Source organism: Condylura cristata, unplaced genomic scaffold, assembly GCF_000260355.1.
Source record: "Condylura cristata isolate star-nosed mole 26May11 unplaced genomic scaffold, ConCri1.0 scaffold00030, whole genome shotgun sequence".
In the NCBI taxonomy this organism is placed as follows: Eukaryota; Metazoa; Chordata; class Mammalia; order Eulipotyphla; family Talpidae; genus Condylura; species Condylura cristata.
Genome location: NW_004567131.1, coordinates 191,556 through 204,915, shown reverse-complemented (window position 1 = coordinate 204,915; position 13,360 = coordinate 191,556).

The window sequence follows — 13,360 nt, the reverse complement described above, 5'->3', positions numbered from 1 at the left end:
AAGAAAGAAAGAAAGAAAGAAAGAAAGAAAGAAAGAAAGAAAGAAAGAAAGAAAGAAAGAAAGAAAGAAAGAAAGAAAGAAAGAAAGAAAGAACTCGTGACATCATCAGGGATAGGAGTTCACTCGGGTATGACAAGAACAGTTGACCCATCCAACAACAAGCAATCTGGCAATGGAACAGTGTGTGTAGAGAGTAGGGGCCACCATGACTCATGTATAGTACTTACTTTGTAGATGTTAACTTTCAGACTGTATCCAAAAAATAATAGCCCCCCCAAAAAAATGAAGAACTCATTAAATCTGCAAAGAAAAGAGAGCAGAAAAGAAAAATCTGCTTAGTAGAGCCAAATGAATCATTCTTTCAAAACTTTACAGATGCATGACCAGTTTCAGCATTAAAGAGGAAGAAAAATAAATAAAAAGGAAAATAACAGACTTTTAGAGTTAGACAAATCTGAACATGAATTCCTATCTCCTCCTTGCTGGTTCCCAGTCTTTAGAGAGGCTGGATATTCTTGCCAGAGTGTCCATTTCTTCAATGGCTTCTTCCCATGGTTATTGTGATGATTAAGTAAAATCATGTATGTGCCCCACCTCCACAGTACCTAGGGCATAGTTAGCACTCAACAAAAGTTAATGTCTGTCTGAAGACTGTAGAATAAGGCCAAAATTTCTTCCTATCTTGGTCATCAGGCTCCTTGGTGATGACTTAGCTGGTCCTCCAATCAGAAGTTGAAGTTTTGAGCCTTCCTGGTGGTGCATGGGGTTAAGTCTCAGCACTATGAAGCTATCTCCATTCACTGCAGCATGAGTCTGATCCCCTGCCAGAGAGCTGACCCACATGGCAAAGCAGGCCTCTCCTACCTCACTCACTGCTCCCCTCAGCAATGTCTTTCAGTATATCCACTTGTTCTGCTCCCCACTCTGTCTCTGGTGAATCCTTTTTACCCTAAATACCTCTGGCCTATGCCCCAGGTTTTGTATGGATTAATAAATAAAATATATCTGTTTTAAAAAGTTAAAATAATAAACAAATAAAACAATACATAAGGATTATTTCCCTAATTTCTTGAATCTGGGCTTGTCTATAACTTGCTTTGACCTACAGAATGAATTTAGCAGAAATAACACTTAGTGACTTCCAAAGTGATCCCATACAGCTTCCATAATTGCCTTCTTGGCGTGCTGCTCTGTGACAACCATGTAAAGAAGCTGTTCTAGCCTTCTGCAAGAAAAGAAGCCAATAGCAGAGAAGTGAAGTTCCTCCAGTACAGCTGTCAGACATGGGAGACAGGTAGGCTAAAGAGGACTTTACAACTCGGATGAACCTCTGACTGAATAAAGCCATGGGAGTGTGTCCAGGCAAAACCAGCAGAGAAACTGCCTGATCAACTCATAAAATCATGAAAAACAATAAATCCTTGTTGTTTTAGTCACTAAGTCTTAGGCTGATTTATTATGCAGCAAATTCTTACTGAAACATCTTTCCTGTCCCTACCTCTAAAATATCTTCTCCCTTGTGTGCTCTTGGATTTCCCCTAGCTGCACCTGGCAGACTATTCAATGAAAAACTGAGAATTTATGGAAACCAGAGGCTGTAATCAGCCTATCGTGACGTTATTTCATGGCCACATGTTACAATAGTTCATCAATCAAGCAGTTAAGCAGCATCTACCCACTTCTGTTGATAATTACCAAGTCTGTCTTTTCCACTTGTAAATTAAATCACAATTCCAACTATTTAGCCCCATTTCTACCTCTGTCTTTTGCCTGCCTGGATCACTGAAACAGCTTCCTAGTTGTTCTTTCCCCTCAAATTCTGTTACCCAGTTCATTGCCATTCTCCACAATGAAACTACAAGGATTTCATTCAACAACAATTTGCTTTTGATCAGGAATATCTGCTTCATGTGATTTCTATTCTATTTGACACTTTAAAAATTAATAAGTAAACCCCTCCCTGGTGGTGAATGTGTAAGGAAGCAGCACTGCAAGCAAGCCACAGTCACTTTGGTGGGAGTTCTATCCCAGGCCCTGGAGGTGATCCACATGGCACAACAGACCTGAACCACCTGCTGCTACCCTCTGCAGTGTACTTTGTCAATCTGCCTGTTCTGCTCCCCACTCTGTCTCTGGTGAATCTTTTCACTGCTCCTGCACCTCTGATTTGTACCCCAGTTCTGTATGCATAAATAAATAAATCTTTTTAAAAAAAAGTTAATAAGTAAATTAAAAATAAAATCTGTTGCTTAACACTAAAAAAAAAAAGCAAAGCAGGATAAGTGGAGGAGTATAGGGTGGCCATTTTAGATAAGGTGGCCAGGGAAAGTTCCAATGAGACTGTGACATTTGAGTAAAAGCCAGCGGGACTGACAAGTACAAAGACTCTAAAGTAGAGCCATTCTTGGCATACTTCAGAGATAATAAGGAGGTCCATGTGGCTATAGAATAATAAGCAATGGGAAGAGAACTTCTGATTGAATGGTACCATATTAGGACTTAGGCTTTTGTTCTAAGACATAGAGAGCCACTAAAGCATTTTTTTTTTCGAAGTGGTTAACATGAGCCGATATTCATTTTAATAATACCATTCTGGATAATGTATTGAATAGAGATTAGAGGAAATTCTAGGATGATGCCTACAGCATAATCTTTTAATCTTTCCATATTCCATCATGAAAAATAGATAGTATGAGTACTATACCACATAACAGCAAAACAAAAACCTCATGGATAATATGTGCCACAATGATAATAAACAAAGTACTCCTGTGACTCCCAAAATATATGTTAAGCTAGGGGTGGGTGGGGGGCACAAACCACCAACAAATAAAGGACCTGAACAACATTAACATTTGTACACAAGGAATAACAATAGAATCATAGATCTGACTAATCTAGAGTCCTAAAATACCAAACAGGCACTCAGTAGAAAGCTGAAAAGAGCTGATGTGAGAACATCAGCTAAAAGTGGAAAGGGTTTTGCCCACTCAAGTAATGGGTGAGTTCAAGGGATTTGCAGTAAAAGTCTGAAAAAGGGCAGAGTTGTCTGAGACAAAGAAAGAAAACAATGAAAGTATCATGTTTTTAAGGAAAAAAAAAGAAGCATAGACCTTAGAGATCACAGAAAGTAGGCCACCATACTCTTGAACACTACATGAAAACAACAGAAATTCTAGAGCAATGACATAACTTTGTATGTTATTTGATCCAGTAGTTTTTCTAGATATCCAGAAAAACTAATTTCATGTAAAATATGTCATCATAAAACTACTGGATCAAATAACATACAAAGTTATCTATAAAAAAGATAAAAGTCAAAGTCCCTAAAAAAACTCTGTTAAAACATGTCAGAAGACATGTCCACAAAACAAGTGAAATCTGCTACTTATTTCAAGGAAAACAAAAACTTTTAAGAAATTGAAAGAGGGTTCTCCTGGTAACTCAACAGTTTGGGACACAGCTCTGCATGTTAGCCACAGCCACTTCAGTGTGAGTTTGATACCTGGCTCCAAAGGTGATCTACATGGCACAGCAGACCTCTCCTGTCTCACCGCTGTTACCCTCAGCAGTGTAATTCTTCTATCTGCCTGCTCTGCTCCCCACTCTGTCTCTGGTGAATCTTGTCATTGCCCCTACACCTCTGGCCAATACCCCAGTTATGTATGCATAAATAAATAATTCTCAAAAAAAGTCCCGACCTAAAAAAAAAAAAAGAAAGAAAGAAAGAAAAGGCAGAAACTGAAAGAATAACAAAAATCGGAGCTAGAATAAATCAGAAATAAAAAGGTAGCATTCAGGAAAATTTTAGGAATCTTTTTATGATTATATCCCAAGTCAATTAAATTAAAAAGAAAATGGACTTGTGATAGTGTGATATAGTAAAAAAATATATTTGTTCTTCATCTGAAGTTCCTAGAACAGAATTGCTAAAATCCATGTAATTTCCTGAGTAGTAGGGACCTTTGGTCGTTCATAAGTCCTTTTCAATCATAACTGAATCTATGCTGATGATGTCACTCTTGGTAGACCCTTAGATATCTTCAGAATAAAGGCTTGTTGCAGAAAAGTCAACCATGTGATTAGAGATGTGGAACCTTGAGTAACACACCATGATCTCCAGAGAGAGGAGAGGCAATAGGGATTGAGCTAATCACCAGTGGTCAATGATTTAGTCAGTCATACTTACCTACTAGGACCTTCATAAAACCTAAAGGAAGAGGATGAAAGAACTTCCACATTGGAAAACACATGTATGTTTCTGGGCATACCCCCAAATACTTTCAGGATAGAAGTTTTTGTGCTTAGGACTTCTGTAGTTCTTGACCTGTGTACCCTATACACCTTCATCTGACTATTAAGTAAGTGTTATCCTTAGATCAAAAAACAAGTTCTTCATAGGACTTCTTAATCTGTAACCAAACTGAACAGAAGTGTGGGTAACCTGACAACCTACTACTTGTGATTGACACCTGAAGGGGAGGCAGTCTTGAGGAACTGAGCCCTTAACCCATGGGGTCTGCACTAATTCCAGATAATTAGTGTCAGGATGAATTAAATTGTAGGTCACCTAGTTGGTGTCCACAGAGTATTATAGAATCATTTGGTATGGATAACCTACACATTTGATGTCAGAAGTACTGTGAGTAGAAACAGTTCGTATTAGTAGTAAGAATGCAACAGAAATTGCCTTGAGAAATAAAAGATGTAAAGAAAAAAGTTAAAACAAAAGAATTAAACAATGAAAATGGGAGGTGGGGGGAGAGGAGGAAGATCCAACAAGTATATAATGAGTTCCTAAAGACAAAAAAAAAAAAAAAAAGAGCAAGGAACAGAACACAAACTGAAAACTTAAAGCTGTAGTTCAAGACTTTTTTAAAACTAATCAAAAATTAACCCAGAACAAGTAATATCAAAATATATTCTGGTAAAATTTCTAGGATTGAAAGAAAGAAATATAAAGTCCCTTAGATGTCCATACAAAGACTAAGCTATTCATAAGGAAAAGAAAATTATACTATCACCTGACTTTTCAACAATCACACTTTGTTCCAGAGACTACATGGTAAAAAAGTAAAGATGAAAGCAGGGAGAATCGACAGGAAGAAGAACCAACAGGTTTTCCTGATGTATCAGGCAGGAATCTGAAAGACAGAAAGGAGTCAAAGATGACCTGAGCAACTAGAAGGATGGAGTTGTTATGTGATGACATTGAGTAAATTGAAGAAGGGGGAGTTATGGGACAAGGAATTAGCTAATAATTTGTCATATGACATATTAAATTTAAATATCTATTAATTACTAATGTAGAGAACTGAGTAGGCAACTATATATAAAGAATCTAGAAATCAAAGCTGAGGATTATGCTAGAAATACATGGTTAGAAATGATTTGCATATGGAAAGCTGTGTATATCTACATATGACCCAGAAATTCCACTCCTACGAATCTATCCAAAGGACACAAAAACATTAATTTACAAGAAAACCTGAACTACAATGTTCATTGCAACACTATTTATAACCTAAATGTCCCAAAACAGATGAGAAAATGTGTTATATGTACACTATGAAACACATAGTGTACATATAAGGAATACATGATGTACATAGAGAAGATGTGGTATACATTCAATGTACACTATGGAATACTACTCAGCAATCAAAAAGATAAACTCATGCCATTCGTGGTAACACAAATGGAGTTGGAAGGAATAATGCTCAGTGAAATAAGAAGGAAAAAGAAAAATATCAGATGGTTTCACTTATAAAAAGAACAAGGAATCGGGGGGAGACAAAACTTACAGACAAACTATAGAATTGAGACATACCACGGGGGCAGGGGAAGAAGAACAAAGTTAAAAAGAAAAGTGGGGATGGGGAGAAGAGCACAAGATTATGGTAACAATACACAAATGTTTGGGGGGGGGGATTTTATGGCAATTACACCTAAGGAGAAAAATCAAATATTATACAAAAACGAGTAACAATGTAAAAAATAAAAAAAGAAAAAGAACTAAAAATAAATAAGATAACCTAGTGAAAAAATAAAATGCTGACAGTTTCAAAAAAAAAAAAGATGAGATTTGCATGTGGAACTGTGTGACATCATGGAGTAGACAAAATTAATTAGCAAGTGAGAGTTGAGAAAATATTCCCATTTCAAACCTCATATTGTTTTATATTATAAGCCAAATCTTTATCATGTTCGACAAAGCCTTACATGTACCTTCCTCCCATGTTGTATCATTCCCCACTTCACTCTTTTAGCTCTAGACACGTAGACCATAGTGCTATCCTTTCAGTAATCTCATTCCTATCTTAAGGCCTTTGCACTTACTATTCCCTATCACCAGGATCTTTCCCCCTTTCCTGCCAAACATTTGCATGCCCTCATGCAACTCTGTTTAAATGTCTGTCAGCTCCTCAGAGAAGGCTTCTGATACCCTTTACAAAATATCTGCCCCAGCCACACCTGTCTCACTCTCTAACTCCTTAAGAGGCTTTATTTTCCCACCATTTACAATTGGCTATTCCAGTTTCTATTGCTATGTTAATAAATTATCCCTAAATTTAGTGGCTAATACAACTGACTAGTCCATGATTCTGCAGGCCAAGAATTTAGACAAAGTACAGAGAGGATGATTTGTCTGTATTCTACAAAGTTTGGGGCCTCAACAGGGAAAAATTCAAAGACTGTAACCCAAAAGCTAAGGTTTTAAATAATCTAAATGACTGTTCACTTGTGAATTTGGCATTTGCACTCAGCTAATTCAAATATCAAGATTGTGGAGCAAATGTCTCCATGGGTTCTCTCCCTGGTGGCTTGGTTTCCTCTCAGTCATTAGACTCTGTTTCATTACAGAGATCCAAGAGATTTGTTCCAGCAAAGTAGACACAAATGCACTGCCTTGTGAACCAGCTTCAGAAATTGTATAGTTTGGACCTCTCTGGTGGTGTAGGGGTTAAAGTCTCAGCACTATCAAGCTGTCAGGAGCCAATGAAGTATGAGTTCCATCCCCAGCCAGGGAGTTGAACCACACACATAGCACAGCAGACCTCTCTGTCTCACCCACTGCTTCTCTCAGCAGTATATTTCAGTAAACCCGCCTGTTCTGTCCCTACTCTGTCTCTGGTGAATCCTCTCATCCCCTGTACCTCTGGCCTTTACCTCAGTTCTTGAATGCATAAGTATAAATTGTTATTTAAAGAAAACTTCCCCTCTTACTTCACTTGTCAAAATAATCCCAAATCTGTCAAGAGGAAAGACATAGATTCTCTCTTATTAGGGAAAGAGTCTTGAAGCCATGCAATGATTGCCTGAGACATTTTTTCTGTGTGGAGCTATTCTTCCCAAATCTGTTACCAACTACCTGTTGACAGTATTAATTATGTTCTTAATGTGCCTTTGACCTGTGAATGTCTTGCTTTATCTCCTCCTACTTCTAAGTATCTGAATTCTTACTTATTCCACTATATATCAAGAAATCTTCCCTGGTATAAAATCCTGACTCCACAAAATGGAGAACACAGTGTCTTCCTCTTTGCAGTAGAGCTTCTACATCTGTCAGCAACCCCTCCTCCATGATGGATAGCCCATCTCCAATTTACAACCCGGTCCTTGCTAATCCTCTGTAACTTCCTGTCAGGACTCCTGAAAGGGATGAAATATTCTTCTGAACATTGAAAATACCACAAAAACACAACAGAAGAGTTATTAAACAAGTTCACAGTGGCTTCTTCACAATGCCATTTGATTGAAAATAATTGGGCAAGGAAAATGAATTCCAGACTGAACCGAGTAGTTATTTTCCTAAATAGAAAGAAATATTTCCCCTTCTACCATCAAAGCCCCTAAAAATGCCACCAAGATTGTTGACTAACACTAACTTGAGGCAGGAAACCATATGACTGGAAATCCAGCTGCCCCTGGTTATTCATATTTACACCCACAGATTCACCCTTTAGCCTGAGCCTGCTTGACTCAAGAGAAGAGTTACATGTGCCTGAATACTTAGTAATGAATTCTAGAAGCTTCACACTGTACCACTGGACAAGAATTGCTCTTGGAGTAAACTTAAAGCTGGGCATAGAAGTGTATGAAATAATAGGACAGAAAAAGGCAGAGACCACATCCCAGAGGGAGAGCACAGGAAGCAAAACAAAGAGAAGGACCATACCCAAACCCAGACCCCACACACAGGCTAGGACAAGGCTTGGGTTGTCTGGAAGCAGTTCCCAGACAGAAACCCCAGTGTGATGAATCAGTTTCCTTGGACATTGAGCGGATAAAGAGTCTGCTGTAGAGACAGAGCATATTTATTCAAGAAATGGCTGTGAGAACTGTGCATGGCAGTGGTGGGGAAGTATGGGGTATGTGGTGGGGAAAAGCCACCATGAATCCCCAGTCTAGACACTGAGCCCATAATGCCCAGGGAGAAGCAAACTATCTACAAGAGAGGACATGTTTGGGAAAAATAAGTTGACCCTGGCTCTAAAATGACTGGTTGAAATACCAGAATCAGATATTACAGACAATTTTTCTAAATTGCAGAGAAGAGAAAATAGAAACGATAACAAAAGACAAATGTTAACAGAAGTACATCCTCTTTTCCATCCTGTAAATTACATCCGTTTGTAAATAATGTCATAAACATGCCTACACCGGGCCCTCCCTGGTGGTGCAGCAGGTTAAAGCACAGCACTGAGAAGCTAAAGCCACTTCTGCATGAGTTTGATCCCCGCCTGCCCCAGAGTTGACCACATGGTGCGGCAGACCTCTCCTGACCCGCCCCCTGCTCCCCTCAGCAGTGTACTTCATACATCTGCCTGTTCTGCTTCCCACTCTGCCTTTGGTGAATCCTCTCACTGCTCCTGCATCTTTGGCCTGTACCCCAGTTCTGTGTGCATAAATAAATAAATCTTTAAAAAAAAGTCTACACCTCTAAATAGCTAAGATTTCCAAGTATCAGAAGCACCCCTTTAATAAAGCATTGCAATTATAAATTTATACAACCTGAAATTATTCAGAACTGTCTTCAGTTATTATAAATAAGTTGCTTAGTCTGATGACATGCATTGCACTCCTGGACAAAGCGAGAACACTAAGATGTGGCCAGCAGTGACTTACATCATACCTTCTAAAAGATGAGACTTCTCCTTTTTTATATTCCATCCCACCCCTCAAAGGTAGGTCCCAATTATTCATTAAACAGCTTTTCCAAAGCTTGATAAATGTGAGGCTGCTTTCAGTTGTGTACTAAAATTCTAGGTTTCTTTCCTTTTTAGTGTTTTCATAAGAAAGAAGTAACAGCAACCCATATTTGTATCACATTTTTGTGTTTAAGAGGCATTTATATATATATTGCCTCAACTGATTCTCACAAAAACCACGTGAGGTCAGTGTAACACACATACACACACACACACACATACATACACACTCACAAGCACACACAAACCCTCTGTTTCTCCTTGAAGATGAGACATTTAGAAGAAATGAAAACACTCTCCCTCCCTCCTTGGGTCTGCTGTGGTCAGAGCCTCCTCCTTCAAGAAGATAAACTTCTGTGGCCCTGAGGGTATAGCTGCCATAAGCAGGGCTTTCATGGGGGGCTGGAGGTGGCCAATGGAGTGGGGGATCCAAAGAGGAAAGGAATTCAAATGAAGAAAGGGATTCAACCTCAAGTCTGGGGGCCTGTAAATGACTGGAGGTCCAGGAAGTTCAGAAGGTGGTGCCTGCAGCCAGTAGCAGCTTGAAAGGAGGGATTGAGACAGGTGGCAGGGCAGTAACAGAGAGCCAAGCCCAGCAACCAGCAGGGAAGGCAGTTTACCACCCTCTTCCTTTTATCTTTTCCCCCACAAATGCACTGGAATGGATGTGAGCTCACTGCCATCTCTTGTTTGAGATTAACAACATTGTGGCAGTTTTTCCCACCTTAATGCCAAATTGCTCAGCCACCTCTCAACATCCCAGACACTCCCAAAACCTAGGAGAATCCTAGATCCCAAGCAGAAATGGGTAGAAGAGCTCCTGCTACACTGAGACTACCCAAGCTTGGGTCAGATCGAGGTGGACACCACCTTTCCATTGGCTTCATCATCGTCATTATTCCTTTACAAGAAGTTATAAAGGCCCAAAGGAGCCCATAGCTAGAGAGTGAGTCCAGTTTCCTGTCCCCACAGTCCTAGTTATTTCATTACCCCACTGTCCAGTTCCAAGGATAGATATTCCCAAGCACTTGGGGGTCTTCATTTGTTCACTTGTAAAGGGAGGGAGACCCTGCACTCTTCCTTCACCTCCACTAGCCAGCCCCGGGTTCTACCCGTGGCTCTGACTTGGAAGAGGTCACTGCATTGCTTCTGTCATCTAAACAAATACCTCGGCATCCTCTCAAAAGTCCTTCTTCTGGGTCAGCTTCATAAGGTGAGTGCCATCTTTCCACAAGGAAGCCCTTTTAATACTGAAAAAAGAGAAAACCTGAGTTTGGAAGGAGTCCTGCACAGATATGTTTACAGAGTTCCCAGAAGTTGATATTATTTCCCTGCTGCCCTGGGAGAACCACCTGGATGTGCTTCTGAAGAGCGGGGCTGCTTTGTGACCCGCCAGAAGAGCCCGCTTCTTTCTGATGCCTGAGAAAGTAGCAGCTGCCCTGTGTTCCTCTGTCTAGAAACGAATGAACACCCAGAGAAAAGCAACAAAGATGACTAATGAGCTAGAAAAGCAAGTGACGGCCTCAGGGAAACTCTTGGGCAGAACCCATGAGTACTCACGTGTGGGAGAGGGAGCCAGCCACGAGAGAGGAACTATTTAGCCCACCCCCGGGCATATTACTAGAGGGCAATGGGGCGTAAAGAGGGTGCATTGAAAGTAAAGGAAGATGTCCGCTTACTATCAGGAAAAAAATTCTTCACTCAGGGCGCCCCCTGGGACAGGGGTGGAAGGGCAATGCATGCCCAGAGCAGGCCTTGGAGAATGCAGTGTCAGACAAGTTTGGTGAGCACAGCGGCGCTGAAGCAAACTCCAGGGTCCGGTCAAGCAACAGCTGGGCATCTACAGCCCCGTGGGGAATGAGCCTTTGGGCAGGTGGCGGTGGGCTAAGTAGGTTGGTGGCAGCTGACCAGCAACCAGGCAACTCAGTTTCCCCCTGGGCCAGCTTCCCTACGGGGTCCACGTCTGGGCAACCCACACCCCCTGTGCAATCACTGTGATTAATGTGATAATAGCCCTCCCCAACTCGGACCAGGGCCCTTGGGAACAAGTCTGCCTTTCTTGGTCCACTGAAGTCACTGGAACTCATTAATGCAGTTTCATCCCTGTCGGTAAATCACTGCCTTAGTCATGCAGTAGAGCTGTTGAACAACGGAGGGTGTTTGTTCTTAAATCCTTTAGACTACGAAGCACATATGCAAACACTGGCCTGAAAGCAACCTTTGTTCCTATTGTTTTTGCACACATGCAGTCTCCCACTCTCTCCTTGTCTGCTGAAAGCTGCCAATACCTTAAAGCTCTTTACTTGATATAGTAAAATACACAGGAGGGAGGTCAGTAGGCCACAGCCAAGAGGGAGGCTGCTGTTAAAGCTGGAATGTGGACTTGAGACCATCCCCTGGGCACAGATGCTGGTTATTTCTGCAGCAGCCTCTGACCCCAGACACCCAGCCCTCTCTTCTTACACACACTCTTCCACAGCTACCGCCTCCACCTGTTGCCTTTTTGTCTCTGTCAGTCTCAGAAGTGTCTGCCCTGCCCAGAGCCCAAGCTCTGGCTGTCTCATCCCCCTCCATTCTCCTGAAAGTCAACAGCACTATGAGGAAGGTTGCTTGCAACCACGCTTAACAACATTTTTACCCACAAAAACCTTCTGGTAACTCCCATCAGAAACCATAGCCTTCCAGCTCAGGGCGGGGTTGGGGGGGGAGGTCGTGAAAGCCTCCCTGCTGCTCTCCTTGGTCAGGGGTGACAATGTCTACAGCTGTGGAGTCCTCCCTCTTTCAAACTACTCAGCCTAAGTCTTTAAAAATGTGTCCATTATTCAAGAGAGACTAGCCTCCCAAGAGGTCAATTTGCTTTATGGTACATCACATCTACCAACAATTCTATATGGAGACATGAGATGCATGTCATGTTGCATGAAAAGACTGTGTATCTAACTTTCTTAGATTCAGTGAAGATTTACTAATGGACACTTATTTTCTTTCTTTTTTTTTTAAAGATTTATTTATTTATGCATACAGAGCTGGGGTACAGGCCAGAGGTGCAGGGGTGGTGAGAGGATTCACCAGAGATAGCAGGGAGCAGAACATGCCAACCTATGAAGTACACTGCTGAGGGGAGCAGTGGGCAGGTCAGGAGAGGGCTGCCTCACCATGTGGATCACCTCTGGGGCAGGGATCGAACTCATGCTGAAGTGGCTCTAGCTTCTTAGTGCTGTGCTTTAACCTGCTGCACCACCAGGGAGGTCCTGGACATTTATTCTCTCCTAATTGGAGCGCAGTATTGTGCAAATGATAAAACTCAGTGGCTCAGAATATTGAAGAACCATGAGGTTCTTCACAAATAGGCAGAATATCACACACCATGTTAAATGCCAACACCAAGTTTTAAACCCAGTCATTGCTATCTTATTCCATAGCTCTTCATTCTTTTTCAGTTAAGTCCTATGATCTGCAATTAATCCAACAAAATACTTGTTTCCCACCTCTTGGGCCAAACTTTCTGTGATCCAGTGTTCATCCGAAGCTAACTATTTTCATCAGAGCTGTTAGAAACAAGTAGCTTAGGCAACAAATGATAAATGCATAAATTGCTCCATTTCTGAAAAGTCTGGGAATAGATTATTATCATGGTTGGGTCAGGGCTCACATAATACTCTCAAGTACCTTTCATTTTCTTTTTTTTCTTTTTTTTTTCATATATCTATTTACATTATTGTTCATTTATAACAGTGTTTACTTTCTTCTTCCCCCTTCCATCATCACCATAGCCCCATCCATTCCTCCCTCCTTCTGATCCCTCTCTGTCCCCCTCCCCTGTAGGATCTCTCTGTTTTTACTTGTCTGTTTTTGTATTGTCTTGTTGTGTTTTGTATTATAGTAAAAATTCACTTTTCCCCCGTCTTAGTTGGTTCTCTTAAATTCCTCCTATAAGTGAAACCTTTCGATATTTTTCTTTTTCCTTCTGGCTTATTTCACTGAGGATGATCCTTTCCAACTCCATCCATGTTGCTCTGAATGGCTTGAGTTTGTCTTTTTTGATTGCTTAATAGTATTCCACTAGATTTTTTAATATATACATATGTGTATATATATATATATATATATCCCCAGTGGAATATATAGTTTTACATATATCTATATAA